Here is a 19,354-nt window from a genome sequence, read left to right as displayed (position 1 = left end):
CTTTGAATTAGCCCCCTCCTGCCTCCCTTGACAATGCATTCCACACATTCACAATCTTTAGCCTGAAGTAGTTAAATCTAAACTGACTTTTCAACCTGCATTTCATTCTGAATTTACCAATTTCCTCAGGTTACATGTCTTTGCAGTGCAGCAGCTGAATCGTGACATCTTGATTTCCCAGATGAAAATTTTGTTCCTGTCAATCATCTCTCTCATAAGTCTAACCAATAACTATCACCTCTTGCACAAAAGAAAAATGCTACGGTTGCTGCAAATCTGAAATAAAAGCAGAAAATGCTGTAAACACTCATCGGGTCAGACAGCATCTGTGTAGAGAAAAACAGAGTTAATGGGAGTGGGGGGGTGGGGGGAATTTCAACTCTGCATGAAGGGGTGGAGAGGGTCAGGCGGGGGGCGGGGGGGGGGGTTTGGTGCGGTGGTGGAGCGGTGTTAAAATTTCAAAAATCTTAAAATGAAACCCAACCCACCTCAAATTTAATGGAGGTGGGTTGGGGGCAGGTTACTAACATAGAAACATAGAAAATAGGTGCAGGAGTAGGCTATTTGGCCCTTCGAGCCTGCACCACCATTCAATAAGATCATGGCTGATCATTCACCTCGGTATCCCTTTCCCGCTTTCTCTCCATACCCCTTGATCCCTTTAGCTGTAAGGGCCATATCTAACTCCCTCTTAAATATATCCAATGAACTGGCATCAACAACTCTCTGTGGTAGAGAATTCTACAGGTTAACAACTCTCTGAGTGAAGAAGTTTCTCCTCATTTCAGTCCTAAATGGCTTACCCCTTATCCTTAGACTGTGTCTCCTGGTTCTGGACTTCCCCAACCTGCTTTTAAGAGGCGGGTCAGTCATTTTAATATGTTAATGAGGCTGCGTACCCGAAATTTTAACAGGCTTACAGGTTTAACTGCTGCAGGCCAGGTATCCCAGGGCTCGGGAAACCTGGCAGCTGAAGGGAGGTAGGAAGGACCGAATCCGTGAGGTAAATGCTTTTACAATACTGCTTGTGAGCCAGGAGGAGGAGTGCTTCCCCCGGCCCCTCAAGCAAACCTGCTTCCCGGACCACGAAACCCTGACCTGCAATCTGTTCACCCCTCCCCCGCTTACCATCTCACCCTCAGCCCACAATCTGTTCAACCACCCCAACTGTATTCTCGCCCCGACCTACAATTTCCCCCACGCCCTCTCCCCCGCCACCGACCCGATCACAGCGGCTGCGGTCTTTCACTGAAGGCCTTCTCACACAACAGTCAGCCACCCTCTCAATCTGCCAGCCAGGAAATGGTGAAACAGAATTCAAATGAGTTCCTGTCAGTAAATTCAAGAGGCCCTGCACGTTACCTGCAATTCCAGGCTTTTCAGCAGCTTCAAACCACCTCCCCAACCTCACCCCGCTCCCTCCCCGCATCACCATAAATATCGGGGCCAATGTTTCAGGTCAATGGCCTATCATCAGAGCATAAGCTACTCCTTTGGCCTGTTCCAAGAATGCCCTGCTTTGTGTTATTGCTTTTATTTTAAATATGCCGGCTGATCTATCTTGTTCAATCTCAATTAGACCTTATCTATTTCTCTAGGGACAAACGAAAGCATGGAACTAGAAAATGGTATGGTGCCCACCAAGACACCACAGCCCTCTCCATCAAGGAGTCTATACCTATGAATATACTGAGGGTTATCATCAACTTTGCCCACCTGGGCGGTAAGCTGGCAGAGCTGATTGCCTGCCTGTTGTCGAACCCGCCCGATTTAAATCCATGGTTCTATAAAGGATCGGCAACCCGCTGCGCCAGGTGACCGCACAGGCAATGAAGTGAAATGTTACCCTTACTGTGTGTTAACACGATGATATGAAATTCCTTTGTCCACTATTTTAATGAAAGCGTTAGCCTGATCTTTTTAATTGGGTTATCACCTTTGCTAAAGCAATTTATCACAAAACTACAAAAATAGCTTTCAAAACTCCATAACATTTGTCTCCATTTATCAAAATGACTGGTTGCTTTCCACATTCCCATAGTCGCAGCTTCCGTTAAGAGTATTGGATTACGTTTCTATATTTATCACGATAACCTTCAGTCTAATTTCTAACCAGATATCGCACCAAAGCTATTTTTGCAACAGCGATACAGTGTTTAGTCAGGAAGGAGCTAATCAAAGCAGCAGTGCAGTATTTGCACAGGATGATCCTAATCCTAATGAACGACCTGAAGGTCAATGACCCTGTGGGCCCAGACTGCATTCGCAATGTTGACATGATTGGCACCACTATAAAATAAATAAGGTGCCACCTCAAGAGGTGGTTTGAACCTGCATCACTGGTGCCAAATTGTAAGAGCCTCTTTGATGGCCAAAGGTACCACTGGAGGCAGTTTTGTCTGTTGGTGTTCAGGCTGCTTGTACAGACCAACAATACAGTTACTGCATTGCTGGTGGAGGGCTGTCACTACAAAGTTTAAATCATACATTCGACTTTTAAACAACTCCACTGCTGCAAAATGCCTGTAATGTAAATATTGTGTTCCTAACACAGATGAGACTGTACACAGGGAGGTTAAAGTAACAGTGACTTCAGTCTTTATTAAGACACTCCAGAGTGAGGAACAGGCCTTAGAGGTCAGCTTATATACAGTGCTCCCAAGGGATGCTGGGATCCCTTGGGACTTCAGGGGATGCGCTCCCTGGTGGCGGAACACGGGAGTGCATGCTTTACAGATACACAACATCACTCTTCCCCCCCCCCCCCCCCCCAAAGTCAAAGTGAAAACTATTTACAAGGTTAGGCGATCGGGAGCCTTTCTTTCCATGGTGGACCACATCGGTACAAATGTCTGTCCTGGTGTGTTGGCTGTGCCCTCGCTGGGTTGGCCCTGCAGGGCTGCTGGGTGAGCCTGGCCCTGCTGGGCTGTTGGGTGTGATGGGTTTGATTTCCTGGTCCGGTTTGTGTCGTTGATCCTTTGGGTGTGTGTTGTGGGCTCGAAAAAGGTGGTGTCTGCTGTGGGTTGTTCAGGGCAGTCTGTGAACCGCAGCCTCGTTTGGTCCAGGTGCTTTCTGCAAATTTGTCCATTGTCTAGTTTGGCTACAAACACCCTACTCCCTTCTTTAGCTATCACCGTGCCCACGATCCACTTGGGACCATGTCCATAGTTTAGCACATACACAGGATCATTCAGATCAACTTCCCGTGACACAGTGGCGCGACCATCGTTTACATTTTGTTGCAGCCGCCTGCTCTCTACCTGATCATGCAGGTTGGGGTGAACCAGCAAGAGTCTGCTTTTAAGTGTCCTTTTCATGAGTAGCTCAGCCGGGGGCACCCCTATGAGCGAGTGGGGTCTCTTGCGGTAGCTGAGCAGTACTTGGGACAGGAGGGTTTGGAGTGAACCTTCTGTGACTCGTTTAAGGCTCTGTTTGATTGTTTCTACTGCCCGCTCTGCCTGCTCATTGGAGGCTGGTGTAAACAGGGCCGAGGTGACATGTTTGATCCCATTGCGGGTCATGAATTCTTTAAATTCGGCACTGGTGAAACATGACCCGTTGTCACTGACCAGTGACATTATTTTTTGTTGAATTTGCACCGAATTTTTAAAAAAAAATCAGGCAGGCCATGGGTGGCAAACATGGCCCTCAGGCTTTCAATGATGGTGGTGGCGGTGCTTCCCGACATTATTTCACATTCAATCCATTTTGAAAAAGCATCCACCACCACCAGGAACATTTTACCGAGAAACAGGCCCGCATAGTCGACATGGATCCTTGACCATGGTCTGGAGGGCCAGGACCACAAACTTAGTGGTGCCTCTCTGGGCGCATTGCTCAACTGAGCGCACACGCTGCATTGCCGTACACAGAACTCGAAGTCAGAGTCGATACCGGGCCACCACATGTGAGATCTGGCTATCGATTTCATCATTACTATACCCGGATGTGTGCTGTGGAGATCCGAGGTGAACGTTTTCCTGCCCTTTTTGGGTAGCACTACGTGGTTACCCCACAACAGGCAGTCTGCCTGAATGGACAACTCATCCTTTCACCGCTGGAATGGCTTGATTCGCTCTTGCATTTCAATGGGGATGCTGGCCCAGCTCCCATGCAGTACACAGTTTTTCACTAGGGACAGCAGGGGATCTTGGCTGGTCCAAGTCCTAATCTGGCGGGCCGTGACAGGTGATTTATCATTTTCAAACGCTTCCATGACCATCAACAAGTCTGCGGGCTGCGCCACCATCAACAAGTTTGCAGGTTTGCCATTTCCACCCCCGTGGTGGGCAATGGTAGCCGACTGAGAGCATCCGCACAGTTCTCGGTGCCTGGCCTGTGGCGGATGGTATAGTTATACGCTGATAGTGCGAGTGTCCACCTTTGTATGCGGGCTGAGGCATTAGTATTTATCCCCTTGTTTTCAGCGAACAGGGATATGAGGGGCTTGTGATCGGTTTCCAGCTCAAATTTGAGGCCAAACAGGTACTGATGCATTTTCTTTACCCCGAACACACACGCTAATGCCTCTTTCTCAATCATGCTGTAGGCCCTCTCGGCCTTAGACAAGCTCCTGGAGGCATAGGCGACAGGTTGCAACTTCCCCGCAACGTTAGCTTGTTGTAATACACACCCGACTCCGTACGACGACGCATCACATGCTAGCACAAGTCTTTTACATGGGTTATACAATACAAGCAGCTTGTTGGAGCATAAAATGGTTCTGGCTTTCTCAAAAGCAATTACTTGGTTTTTTTCCCCATACCCAGTTCTCACCGTTACACAATAATACATGTAGGGGCTCTAAGAGGATGCTTAACCCCGGTAGGAAGTTTCCAAAATAGTTGGAGTCCCAGGAACGACCGCAACTCCATGACGTTCTGTGGCTTGGGTGCATTCCTGATAGCCTCTGTCTTGGCATCTGTGGGCCGAATGCCATCCGCTGCGATCTTTCTCTCCAAAAACTCCACTTCCGTTGCCATGAAGACGTATTTCGACCACTTTAACAGCAGCCCTACGTGATCCAGTCGCTGGAGGACCTCCTCCAGGTTTTGTAGGTGCTCGACGGTGTTCCAACCCGTGACCAATATGTCGTCCTGAAAAACCACCGTGTGTGGAACCGACTTGAGTAGGCTCTCCATGTTTCTCTGGAAGATTGCTGCAGCTGACCGAACTCCAAACGGACATCTGTTGTAGACGAACAGTCCCTTGTGCGTGTTGATGCAGTTGAGGCCCTTCGAAGACTCCTCCAGCTCCTGCTTCATGTAGGCTGAAGTCAGGTCAAGCTTGGTGAACGTCTTGCCTCCTGCCAGCATTGCAAATAGGTCGTCTGCCTTAGGTAGCGGGTATTAGTCCTGCGGCGAGAAACGATTAATAGTTACTTTTATAATCGCCGCAAATCGTGACCGTGCCATCACTTTTGAGATCTGGAACAATTGGACTGGCCCACTCACTGAATTCCACTGGGGAGATGATGCCCTTGCGTTGCAGCCTGTCCAGCTTGATTTCCACTCTCTCCCTCATCATGTGAAGTATCGCTTGTGGCGAATGGGTCGTGCCTCTGGGACCAAATGGATCCGCACCTTCGCCCCGGAAAAGTTTCCAATGCCTGGCTCAAAAAGGGAAGGAAATTTGGTAAGAACCTGGGTACATGAGGCCTCATCGACATGTGATAGTGCTCGGATGTCATCCCAGTTCCAGTGGATTTTGCCCAGCCAGCTCCTTCCAAACAGTGTGGGGCCATCGCCCGGGACAATCCAGAGTGGCAATTCTTGCACCGTGCCCTCCGTAGGTGACCTTGACGCTGGCACTGCCCAGGACAGTGATGAGCTCTTTGGTGTACGTTCTCAGTTTCGTGTGGATGGGGCTCATGGCTGGTCTGAGTGCCTTGTTGCACCACAACCTCTCAAACATCTTTTTACTCATGATGGATTGGCTAGCACCAGTGTCCAGTTCCATGGCTACGGGTAAGCCATTCAATTTTACATTTAGCATTATAGGTGGACATTTCATCGAAAATGTGTGCACCCCGTGTACTTCAGCATTTGCCTCCTCTCTCTGAGGCTCGAAATTGCTTTGATCCACCATGGACCGATCGTTCTCTGCCATGTGGTGGTTAGCAGGTTTTGTAGAGCTTGAAGCTCGTCTGCAAGCTCGTTGGAGGTGCCCCATTGTTCCACAGCTCTTGCAAACATACCCTTTGAAATGGCATGAATAGGCTGTAGGGAAGCCATTCACAACGCCAAGAAAGTGTGAATTGCCTTGCATTTATCCTTTGTTGCAGACTCTGAGTCATCTGGTTCACCTGAGGCCTGCTGTCAGTTGCAGGCTCGTGGTTTCTGCCCTGTACATTTCTGCTCACAAACACAGTTCCAGTTAATTTATGAACATTGCTAGCACTTGTGTGCTGAGAGATTTGTTTGGTGTTATCACTGGTGGACATAAACGCCTGTGCTGTCGCAATGGCCTTACTGAGGGTCGGTGTTTTCATTGGATGGTCTCGTGGCCAATGCCCAGTACAAAAAGGTCTCTGAGTTTCTGCTGCAGGTAGCTATCAAACTCACATTGTACTGCAAGTCGCCTTAGCTCGGCGAGATAGCTTGCCACTTCCTGACCTTCGGATCGCTGGCACATGTAGAACCGATACCTTGCCATCAGCACACTCTCCCTCGGGTTAAGATGCTCCCCAACAACTTATACAACTTATCTGTGGGTTTCACCGGAGCCCGAAGATTCTTCATGAGGCTGTAGGTCGGTGCCCCGCAGACCGTGAGGAGGATCGCTTTCCTTTTTGCAGCGCTTCCTTCTCCGTCCAGCTCGTTGGCTACAAAGTACTGGTCTAGCCGTTCGACATAGGCATCCCAGTCCTCACCCACCGAGAACTTCTCCAGGATGCCCACAGTTTGCTGCAGCTTTGCGTTGGATACATATACTCGTCGCCAGTTATTGTGCTCCTAACACAGATAAGACTGCACACAGGGAGGTTAAAGTAACAGTGACCTCAGTCTTTATTAAGACACTCCAGAGTGAGGAACAGGCTTATATACAGTGCTCCCAAGGGATGCTGGGATCCCTTGGGACTTCAGGGGATGCGCTCCCTGGTGGTGGAACATGGGAGTACATACTTTACAGATACACAACAGTAAAGAAGGCAGAACTGAGAGCAACAGGAGCCATAACCCAAAGAACTGCTTTACTGTGCTTCTTTGTAAAATGGCCATCAGACAGCAGTTACTGAATTTCATCAAGGGCTGCCGAGAGTGGAATTCCTTTAAACAGCAAATCAATACATGCAAATACATCAAGAGTGAGAGATCAGTACTAAAGTGTGTCGGAAGCGTTCAACAAAGAGGATTGTAAAGTTTAAGCAGGCGGAGATCTCCGCATCTAGTTTGTGGTAAACTGGGTAAAATCAATAGAATTTAATTATTATTTGAATTTTTGCCAAAGATACTTTTAATAAAGAATATAAACACAATATAAATGTATGAACAATGGTGGAATCTATATCATATATTTATTTAATATTTTTTGTAAACTGCTGTTCATTTTAGCCACTAAACTAATTTATTGAAGCTTTGGTGTATGGACGTTTTATAGTGCAATAGGAGAGTGAAAATGGAGATAAAGGGAGGGTAAGAGAGAAGAAAAAGAATGAGGAAGAGGGCAAAGTGGAAAGAACGATGTGAGCTGGAGGGCAAGAAAGTGAGGTGGAAAGCAAGGATGCAGAGAGGAGCAGGGGGAAATGCAGGAAGAGAATACAGACAGGGAAAGTAGCGATAAGAAATAAAGAGGAAAAAAGAGATAGAGTAAGAGGCAGTAGTCATAACAGCCTGTGATATGATTGGAGTATAAGATGTGGACAGATGGGCAGAGGAAACGCTTCAAGGACACCCTCAAAGCCTCCTTGACAAACTGCAGCACCCCACCAACTCCTGGGTAACCCTGGCCCATGACCGCCCAAAGTAGAGGAAGCGCATCCGGGAGGACGCTGAGCATCTCGAGTCCCATCACCAAGAACAAGTAGAAATCAAGTGCAGACAGCGGAAGGAGTGTGCGGTAAACCAGACTCCCCACCCATCCTTTCCTTCAACCGCTGTCTGCCCCACCTATAGGTCCCGCATTGGACTGTACAGTCACCTGACAACTCACTTTTAGAGTGGAAGCAAGTCATCCTCGACTCCGAGGGACTGCCTCTGATGATGAATATGTGGAAAAGAAAGAAAAAGACTTGCATTTATATAGCACTTTTCATGACCACTGGATGTCTCAAAGTGCTTTACAACCAATGAAATACTTTTGAAATGTAGTCACTGTTGTAATGTGGGAAACGCGGCAGCCAATTTGCGCGCAGCGTGGCCCCACAAACAGGCAATATGATAATGACCAGATAATCTGTTTTTGTTATGTTGCTTGAGGAATAAATATTGGCCAGGACATCGGGAATAACTCCCCTGCTCTTCTTTGAATTAGTGCCATCTTTTACATCCACCTGAGAGGGCAGGCATCTCATCCAAAAGACGGCACCTTCGACAGTGCAGCACTCCCTCAGCACTGGAGTGTCAACTTAGATTTATGTGCTCAAGTGCCTGGAGAGGGCTTGGATAGCACACTGAATGAGTACATCAACCTTTCATTTATAGAGCTTGGGGTTTGAACTTAGCCTCAAGATTTGGGATTAAAGACTTCTCTTTTTGATCTGTAAGGCTCCTAAATGAAATAATTTTGTGGTAGTTTCAACCCAATTCTCATTGGTTGCACAAAACCAGTTTACCTTTACTTCAGACTGAGACAATTTAGTGCTGAAGGCTGGGTTGACTCAAGAATCTTCTGAACCTGTGAATAAATGATCCTGAGACCGTTACCACAGAAGCAGGTTCTCTAGAGTTTATCGGAGGGTCACTTCATGAATGGGCTCCAATTCTCTAACATCTTTCATATTTAATAGTTTGCATACAAGTCTAAAGCATAATTCACCAGCAAAGCCATTACTGTGAGAACTACTATATTTGAAGCAAACAAGTGGAAATTCCTCATTACTGAAGTGTCTACTCCACTGCTCTCCTTTGCCTCTCCTTTCATCTTTCTACCTTTGCAGGTCCTCCCAAAGCCAGGCACATGCTGTGGCCAAAGGGACAGGCTTGGTGGCACATGAGTGGCCAGTAGTGTCTGATTTTCATTGCACTGCAGGGAGATGCCAGGGTCCTGTTTTGCATCTGCTCAGGCACAGATGCAAAACAGGACCCTGGCATCTCCTTCTCGGCCTTTTGGCTAAGATCATGCGTAACTGACCTGACAGGGGAGTAGCCACCATGACCTCCGGGTGGTTCTCCCTGGATCAGGAAGGTATATGCTTGCTTTTTTGGAAACAGGAGGTGGGTGGGGTGGCTTGACCCATCCACCTCCACGGAGGTGTGTGGGGGACCTGACCCATCCACCTCCATGGCACGAACCTGGTATTGCAGTACTTCCAGGAACGGTGCAGTGGCTCTAGGCCTTTTGGCTAAGAGCATTGGTGCAGAGTGATCCTTGGCGTGTGCCAGGTGACCTCTGGCGTTTGTGATTTGACAAAGAATTGGAACGATTGGCTACGAATTTCCAAAAAAAAAAAAAAAATCTGCTCAGGCACAGAGGGTGAGATCAGCAACAGTTGGGAGTGCAATGGTTCTCCAGAATCGCCATATTAGGCCCACTATTTATCATCAGCAAAAGGGAGTGAGCAGTTTAAATGGTGTCATCACAACTGATTGTTCATAACGGAGCAATGACTGTGGATTGCAAATTAGCTTATGTCTCACGTCCATGTTACACCACGGCTGGGATTATACCTGTAAAATGATGGATTCACGAGTTAGGAATTCTAAAGCCATTTTTTTGCTTTTCTCTGATTACCAGCCTTCTGAAAAGGCCATCAACAAACCACTGTTCTGAAAACTGTGGAAAGGTGTACACTCTGTAAGGTACCCCTCCCCTCCAACCCCTCCCCTCCATCCACCGACGTCATCCTAGTGAATCTGCTCCACCAAACTCGATACACTTAGGGTCACTGTAAACATGAGATCACTTAAGTATACATAGATAATAATTTCTCATACTTCCTCTTACACTGAAACTTTCCTTAGAAAATGATCAAGCCTTAGCCTTTGGCAGGAGTTGCTTGCTCATGCGGTTTGATTGCAGTACAGGTTGTACATTATGAGTACAGTATGTCAAAAATTATGAGTACAGTATGTCCCAGGTCATCAGTACATGATGCTATGAAAAGATCTTTAGCTGTATGAAGTTTGTCCATTGGACCATAACCATGTTAGTGTTTAGTTAGAAAGTGGAGAGAAAAGAATGGATCCACTAAATACTTCTTGCTAATAGAATCATAGAATCATATATCATAGAAGGGGGCCATTCAGCCCATCGTGCATGTGCTGGCTCTTTGAAAGTTTATTACTCACTATTTATGTTATTAGTAACAAAAACTCAACTGAAAATAATTCTTTTCAGTATCTGATCACTGGTACATTAGAAAAATAAATAAATTGCAGCTTAATTCATCACCAATATTAGGAGTTGGAGTTTACGTTCCAGCGTGGGTATTATATAGCCAAACCTCTAGAAAATGAAGTATGATTCTATAATGATAGATATTATTGATGCCGATATTAGTAAACAAATGCGTAATGTGTTCATATAATGTTCCTCAGTCCAGTGTTTTAGTTCTGGATAATGTGTCTTTTAAAAAAAAGAAAGACTTGTATTTATAAAGCGCCTTTCATAGCCACCGGACGTCTCAAAGCGTTTTTCAGCCAATGAAGTACTTTTTGAAGTGTATTCACTGTTCTATCCAAAACATTAACTGGCTTTCCTGTTTCAGATACTGGCTGGCTCATTGTATATTTTTCTTTACATCTCTCAACATTTTGCAGTTCCCTTATCTGGATCTTATCTACAAAGAAACCATGGGGAGGACTTTTGGGTTGGGCACTGAATGGATACGTGGGACCAGTCAAATGCGGCAGTGGGGAGACTTGAACCATTTTGCGGTTTGGGCCTCACTAACATTTTGTCGGCACTGTATAGGCGTCACTGCTGCAGCTGGCCAATTTCCTGCGGTGGAATATCGACCAGCTATACCACACAGCTGGCCGCTAAGGCCTATTGCGGTTGAGAGCAGATGTCTGGGGGGGCGGGAGGGTTGGGAGGGGAGAGGCGACAGTGGGCCAGCAGCGAGCCTGAAGGTATCTGTGGCACCCGAAGAAACACTCCTACTCCTCCTAGCCCCAGAAAAATCTTTTTACAAAACTTACCTATGGGAGAGGTCTCCAGTGGTCAATGCCTGAAGGAATGGGACTGGCATGCATCATAAATGCTCTGCTCATTTCTTCTCATAAGTTGTAAATAGGATCCATAACAGGTGTTGGACCCCGAGTTACATATTTAAACAGCCTCTCACTTGTTTTGAATATGATTACTGGGCGGTCACTGAAAAGCCTTTTTGAAAGTTCATCAGATGGCAGAAAATTCCCACTGGTTTTTCAGGTGAGAAATTACATAGAATTTACAGCACATAAACAGACCATTCGGCCCCACTGCTTTATACCAGTGTTTATGCTGCCCACAAGTCTCCTCCTATCCCTCTTCACCTCACCCTATTTCTCCCTCATGTGTTTATCTAGCTTCCCCCTAAATACATCTGTGCTATTCACCTCAACTACCCCTTGGTAGCGAGTCCCACATTCTAACCACACTCTGGATAAAGAAGTTTCTCCTGAATTCCCTATGGGATTAGATTTATTGGTGTGGAGACATGTGTGACTGGCAATTGGAAGTCTACCACTCACTCCCGCCCCCACCCCTTTCCCTCTACCCCTAGAGTCTCACAATGGATTGTGGCCTGTTAATTCTGCAGAGTGCATGTTCAGACAGATGTTTTGAGGCTAGCAGGAGTATGTAATTTCCTCTGACAGGCTGTCTTATTCATCATGCAAATCATCGGCAAACGATTCAGCGCCAGTGTGACAGGTGCGTTGTTCACAGTGATGTAGTACAAAACTTTCTAGATGAAATAAAATGCCTGTAAACAAATCTAAAAAAGGAATTCCATCCTATGCCTCATTACCACAATGGAACCTGACAAAATATACCCTTTTCCCCCTGCTTTACTTGCATTGTACAATATCACATAAAAAAGCAGTGACAGTGAATGACCTCCAAAAAGGTATATCATTTAGTCTGTGCCACAGCACTATTTTATTTCCTTGTCTGGACAATTCAAAGGATGTGGTAAAGCCAGCATTTATTGCATATTCCTAATGCCCTTGAGAAAGTGGTGGTGAGCCATCTTCTTGACAACTGCTAGGCCATTTCAGAGGGGCAGTTAGGAGTCAACCAAATTGCTGTAGGTCTGGAGTCACATATAGGCCAGAGGATGGCAGATTTCCTTCCTTAAAGGTAATTAGTGAAGCAGATGGGTTTTTACAACAAGCCAGTAGTTTCATGGTCACCATTACTGACATGAGCTTTTTATTTCAGATTTATTTAAATTAACTGAATTTAAATTCCCCAGCTGCCATGGTGGGATTTGAACTCATGTCTCTCAAATCATTAATTCAGGCCTTTGGATTAATAGTTCAGTAACATAACCACTATGCCACCGTTCCCGTAATGCCCAGTGAAAAGCCCAAAAATTTGGACCTAGAAATTTTTCCTGAATTTCCAAATGGAAAATGGGAGGGAATAAAGGATCAATTTTGCAGAGCTATGTTCTACACTCCAAAAATGTCTGGTTACCAATTGAAACAGGCATTAGGCTTCTTCTGTATGTTAATGAGGGGCATAACGCCTGTTTTAAGACCCATTCTGGAAATCTACCTAAGCCGGGCCTCCTCCACTCAGTTATTTGGTTCCTGATGCAACCTAACCTTAAAGGGACTGTTGGAGAACCAATCCAACAGGTGTAGCTTTTATATACTTGCCTCAATATGGAGCAGGAATCCAAAAGGAAAACCGAGAGGTGTATATCGGGCGGCAATCCGATATCGCTCAATTTATCCAATCGGCAAAAGTTAAAATTACCCTCCCGTGGACTCTTATGTGGTTGTCAGGGGAACTAGGTCAATAAAATATGACCATACTATGTTGCGCAAATCCTGAGGACAATTATAAAATGCTAATTATTTACCTACATTGAAAGGCCAGTAGAAAAACAAATACATTAATTACACACAATAGAGATTTTATTTGAAATACTCAACATCAGTGCCAGATTATGTTACTATAATCTGTACACTCAAACTTTAATATTCGTAGAAGGAATCTTCAGAGTTAGGCTTGGAGGAACATGGCACATCAGTTGCATCAGTCCCCTCTGTACCACCCAAAGTCAAATAACTGCATAGATTTCTGACTGGTAGCCTAAGTATTGCATAGAGAGAAGGTTGGCTGGCTGTACACCAGAGTAGTCAGACTTCACATTCAAGGCTCTCAGTTCAAGAGGCACTCCATATTTGGCTGTGCCTGGGACCTCTGCAACTGCTGAGTTTCTTCTCCTTTGTGCTGATGAACTGCATTTTACAGAGGTGGTCGTGGGGAAGTTCTGCCCCCCACCCCCCGAGGTGTCCTCTTCGCTTTATAACTTCAGAGCTGTTTACTACTCCTGAGGTGTGACTCCTGAGAACCTTCGGACTTGGAGCAACATGTATTGGCATTTTCTGATGTAGTTAAATAATCTGTGAAGGCACAAACATTGAAATAATGAATTTATGGCTTAGTCTCTTCGAAATACTGTATCAGATTGAATTCTAATTAATATTCAAATTTATGCAAATATATGAATAATAATAATACTTTTAACAAAATGTAATATTGTCATCCATATGTAGCTAACTTAAATAATACTATATCTGTATCGAAGAAACGGCAGGATAACTAAAGTATTTTGAATTAACTTACCCAAAACATAGGACCAGTTGTTCAGGTCTCCTCCCCTACAAGTATATGGCAGATGATGTCCACTCTCTTCTCAGTCGCTGTTGAAGAGGGCATTTTGAATGTCACAATTTTACCTTTGACGATTGTTTTGCCCTGCTGACTGAAATTCAGTCCAACGTCCTTTTTGTACTTACTACAACTTTGATTTTTTTTGCAGTCTCGGTCTATATATTTGGTTACATGGTTTATTTTGTTGAAGTGCCAGCTGAGCCAACCCTCCCATAAAGACAGCACAGCTTAGAGTGGAGGTGAATGGCTACAATATGGTGGTGTCCAAAGGGGCAGTTGGCTTGAGTCTTGCGATTCAACAGCTCAAGTCATTCCTTTTGACCCAGGTTTTTTGACATCTCTAGAAGGTGATGCCCATTGAGAAGTACCAACAATGTCTATCATCTTAATAAATCTTTAACTCAATCTTTCAATTCCAGTTACTGGAAGAGTCAGCTTGGTTGGGCATGTGGCTTTCCTTACAGTCCCACCATCGGAAGTGAAACCAGACACATTAACAAGCGGCTCTTTTTCCAGTTGATATGGGAAATTAGCATTTTATTTACTCAGAGGATACAGAGAAGGTACTCTACCAGAAGGATCCAGCAAATACCTCACCTTTGAGTAGAGTTACTGTCAATAAGATTCTGCCAAGCACCATATTAGACAATTCCTTCAAACAGAATCATATTGGCCCAAAAATTGCAGTCGGAGGCTTCCTGCGGGAGGACGCCTCCAACCTAAAATAATTTTCCGAAAGTACCTGGTGGTCCTGGAGGAACATATACTGGTGGTTCGCGTTCTAGATGCACAGCTCAGCGTATGGGCTCATACATCCCAGGAACGTAAGCACAACCTGGAATCACGTGGGCCTCGACCACTAATCACAATATAATATTCTCATTGACAATAACGGGATTTCCATTTGTACAGAGCTCCCATTACTGTCAATGAGAATAACCCCAAAAACACAGAAACACAACACAATAAATAAAAATAAATAAATACTTATAAATAATAAATAAATAAAAACACCTCATATAGTTAAAATTAATTTAAATAAATGTTTTAGAAAAAATATATATTTTTTGAAATTTAAAAAAATGTTTTAATAGGGTTAAAAATAAATGCACCTTAATGGACAGGGATTTTAATATAAAAATTTGTGATATAATTTAATTTTTCTATGTTTTAAATCTCTTATGCTGGTAAAAGTAGGCTATACACCTGCTTTTACCAGGCGTAAGAGTTTGAAGGACATTTACTTGTCAAGAGTTGGGTAAATAGCCCAAATCTCTGCCTCGTGAATGTCCTTCTCTCAGGGATGTGTGCACTCTGTCAAAAGACATTTTGACAGATCGCAAATGCCAGATTTTCATGCATGCGCATCACATGCCAGGAACCAGCATTTGCAAGGCCTGGTTTAGGGCGGAGGTGAATGACTACAGTTTGGTGGAATCCAAAGAAGCAGTTTACTCGAGTTTTGTGATCCAACAGCTCTATGTTAGAACATCATGGCAACACCTAACAAGTTCCTTAATGTACAGTCCATTGCAGGAGAGAGAGATTTTCCTTGAACAAGTCATCACAACATTTCCCAAAACAAAGACAACATGGTAGCTATCAGAAAAATGGGCATTGGCATGCAGGATTAGTTCTGCTGCTCACATACCAGTGGAACACTCATGGAATGGAATCCCTTCCTGTTTAGAAATTTTAAGGGGTTTAATGATGGAGCTAATATGGGTCCCATCTACGAGCTCCTGTACTTTGTGGAGTTTTATGACCATACTGCTGGTATGCAGTCATTCCAAACTTAATAATGTGCTCAACTTTGCAAAACATGACCTGACCAATATCACACCGATCCTTAGTTACAGCCTCGAAGGGACCAGTGACATTAAAGAAAGCCTGAGAAATCTTATCATTTAGACAGCAACTGGCAGAGCTAGTTCGATCCCAAATGTGCGTTCATATCTGGCCACTGCACCTCCGAAAGGACATACTGGCCTTGGAGGAGGTGCAGCGCAGATTCACCAGAATGTTACCGAGGCTAAATTATGAGGATCGATTGTGTAGACTAGGCTTGTAATCCCTTGAGTGTAGAAGATTAAGGGGTGACTTAATTAAGGTGTTTAAGATAATTAAAGGTATTGTTGGGGTAGATGGAGATAACCGATTTCCTCTGGTGGGGGAGCCCAGGCAAGGGGGCATAACCTTAAACTTGGAGCTCGGCCATTCAGGGGTGATGTCAGGAAGCATGTCTTCACACAGAGGGTGGTGAATTGGAAACTCTGGGGGAAAAATTTGTGTGCACTCCTACAGAATTGCTGGTGTCATCGGCAACTCGAGTTAACGGCCGCTGAAAATGGCCGCAACGCTACCGGTGAAAAATTTGCGTGGGTTTAGCAATGTGGAGTGTAGCGTTAACTTACCGTGCAACGCCCTTCTGGTGGTGTTAATGGAGGTCTCCGACCCAAAGTTCCCATCCACAGTTGAAGTTGCAGCTTCTTATAGCCTGTGGCAGCGAGGCTGTGGAGTTCGCAAGGCATTGTGGGCAATTAAAGGGGTAATGTAATCAGAACTAATAAAAATTACAATGCATTGAAAAAATGCAGCTTTCAGCCCTTAGTGCCTTCCAATGAAAAGAATGACCATTAAAAATAAGTCCAAAATGGGATTCTTCAGCATTTAAAGCTGAATACCCTTCCGAACCTCAAAAAATGGGAAAAGTGCTACCAATTGCATCACTAGCCTCGCACACTTCTCAGCGTATGACTCCCCCCTGCCCCCCTACCCCCCAATCGCACACCTACCAACAATCTGTACCAATCATAAGGCACACCTTCCATTCCTAGCTTCACCTCAACACTTTGGAGGAGATGGAGTTGCCCATTTTTTGGCAGGGGTATGGCTGGGCCCTTGGCCAGTGGCGGGGCTGAAAGGATACATGATGCTGGTATCCTCATACGTTATTCTCATTCTGGCATTCAACACTTGCTTTCCAGGCCTCCTCTCACCACAACACCTCCCTCGTGCCTTCACACACCCAGGAAATGCAGCCTGCCCAGCCAGGGGTTGACCCAGAAGAGGAGGAGGACAGTGAAGAAGGAGAAACACCATCACTTGATTTGATACTCCCAGCCACCAGCTCCTCAAGGTCGACCAGCAAGGCCATTTGCAGTGTCCCCCACTGAAAGTCAGCAGCCTTCCACCATGCATGCTGCAGCCACTGAGGTAGCACTGTGTGACATCAGTAGGATAGGCAAAGGCACACACAACACAGTCACTAAGAGAATGTATAAGGGTGATTAGTTGATTTCTTGATGTCATATTGGATGGATAGATGTATAAAGTTGGATTGGAAAGTTTGCTTTGTGGTGGCTTTTATTTCAGCATCGTGGCCAAGAGGACACTGTGATGGTCAGTAACAGGGGGAAGGGAAGGTGTGGGACTAATATTGAAAGGAGAATTGGGGTTGTGGTCACTGGGACCGCAGGCAGATGGTTCCATCCCGGATATCCTGGCCACCAAGGGGCTGTCTGGGATGCATCCTTCTCTTCTGCACACTCCTCTTCTGCTTCTTCCCCTTCTGCGTTTCCTCTTCTATCTGCGAGCGAATGCTGTAAATCTGAAATGACAGCATAAAACGCTGGAAATATTCAGCAGGTCAGGCAACATCTCAACCTGAGACGTGAGCTCTGTTTCTCCACGGATGTTGCCTGACCTTTTGAGTACTTGCAGCATTTTCTGTTTTCTCAGAGGTCTCCCTTTACCATCCGAGGCCTTGCAAGCACCCAGCAGCACTCACTGCACACTTAAAAAAAATCTTTTAACATTATTGCAGCAAGCCACTACTTCAATAAAATTTTTTAAAAGTCCAAAAACTTCAATCAAAACTTACCTGAAAAACGTGTGTGTCTCTTTCAGAAGTCCTGACAGCACATCTGTCAGTCTGTTTGCACGTTGGATTTCCCTGGCATGGTTATGGCCCAGCGCTGAACACAGCGCGAGGGTCGAAGTTGGCCGTGGTGAATATAGTCGGCATTGCAAGGTGACTGATGTCACCAATCCACCATTTTTTTTGCAGGCGCTAATTCTTGCCAACAGCACGACCGGGACGACAAAAATGGAGGAGGCCATGGGACCTGTCACTGCCGCTCTTTTGCCATTTTCTGACAGGAATAGGTGGCGTAAAGCCCCTGAATTTTTTGCCCTCTGTCTCTCACACAGCTATTGAGGCTAGGTCAATTGAAAATTTCGAAACTGAGATTGATAGATTTTTGTTCGGCAAGGGTAGTAAGGGTTACAGAATCAAGGCAGGTAGATGGAGTTAAGATACAGATCAACCATGATCTAATCGAATGGTAGAACAGGCTCAAGGGGCTGAATGGCCTACGCCTGTTCCTATGTTTATTGGATTTGAGCCACAGGTCCAGAAGGTGGCACAGGTCAACCAAGGATAGTTTGCTGAAGCTGAGTTTCCTGAGGCACAACTCCTCATTCATGCATTCTTATGACCACCAGTCTGTAAACACATATCAGGAATAACAGTGGGAGGGTCTCAGCCTTATGTAAGTGCCGTCCAGGCATTTCCTGCTTCCAGGAGCATGGTAAATGGACGGAACCCCACCGGAATCCCATGGTGCTGGCTTTTTGACGTTGAGGGATTCAAAGACTGAGAAAGGGTAAAGGCAAACTTAGCAGCTCCCGCAAGAGAAACAAAAAACTAAAATGTCTCCAGAAACAGAGATACTACAGGCAGAAGTTATCCAGAGGAAAAGGAACACTTAAAAAGTTACTTCTACCAGGTTCAGCTGATCCCAGCGACCGTGTACATTAGTTTATACAGGTGTACTTTATCTTCTGTGTAATTTGAGAAGTAATGGCAGGACTTCTACAATATGGCATCATCCTACCATTGGTGCATCATTTAATTAGCTCCTGGGGGAAAGTAGCAGGCAGAGGAAGCAGCCAGAACACTTACAATGACCCTGACCCTACTGCTCCTTTTTGGACGACCCACTCAATCACTGTATCCTTCACTGCACACTCTTCCTCTGTACCCCTCTTCTCTCTCTTTCCCTCCTTTCTTCCGTAATTACAGTACAGGAGTGTGCTACTGTTTGTTTCCAGTAGAGATTTCTCCGCAGTCAAAACGGGCAAAGCTACAGTGCAACTGGGTCCCACCCAAAACTCTCCCCCACACAGCCTCTGCCCACCTCCATCATGTTCCGTAACCCCCGGGAAATTCAGGGGCAATGGGGCAGAAATCTTGGGCGGAAGCAATGGCGAATCAACAGCCTGTTTTACACTCCGCCCGATTTTCCTTTCCATTGACTTCATCGAAAAGAAAATGGAAAACCTGTGCCCCAGGGGTTCA

At 45.4% G+C, this 19,354-nt stretch overlaps 1 protein-coding gene, 1 long non-coding RNA gene and 1 pseudogene across 2 annotated transcripts in view; 2 read left to right on the top strand and 1 right to left on the bottom strand.

Moving 5' to 3' along the window:
• LOC139262267 (deubiquitinase DESI2) overlaps positions 1-19,354 on the bottom strand; it is a 321,240-nt gene that overhangs the window by 123,242 nt on the left and 178,644 nt on the right. The window lies entirely within an intron of this gene.
• LOC139262268 (uncharacterized) overlaps positions 1-19,354 on the top strand; it is a 113,591-nt gene that overhangs the window by 42,677 nt on the left and 51,560 nt on the right. The window lies entirely within an intron of this gene.
• Positions 9,251-9,489, top strand: LOC139263605 (U2 spliceosomal RNA; annotated as a pseudogene).

Source organism: Pristiophorus japonicus, chromosome 4 (genome assembly GCF_044704955.1).
Source record: "Pristiophorus japonicus isolate sPriJap1 chromosome 4, sPriJap1.hap1, whole genome shotgun sequence".
In the NCBI taxonomy this organism is placed as follows: domain Eukaryota; kingdom Metazoa; phylum Chordata; class Chondrichthyes; family Pristiophoridae; genus Pristiophorus; species Pristiophorus japonicus.
This window is presented reverse-complemented; position numbering and strand designations above follow the sequence as displayed.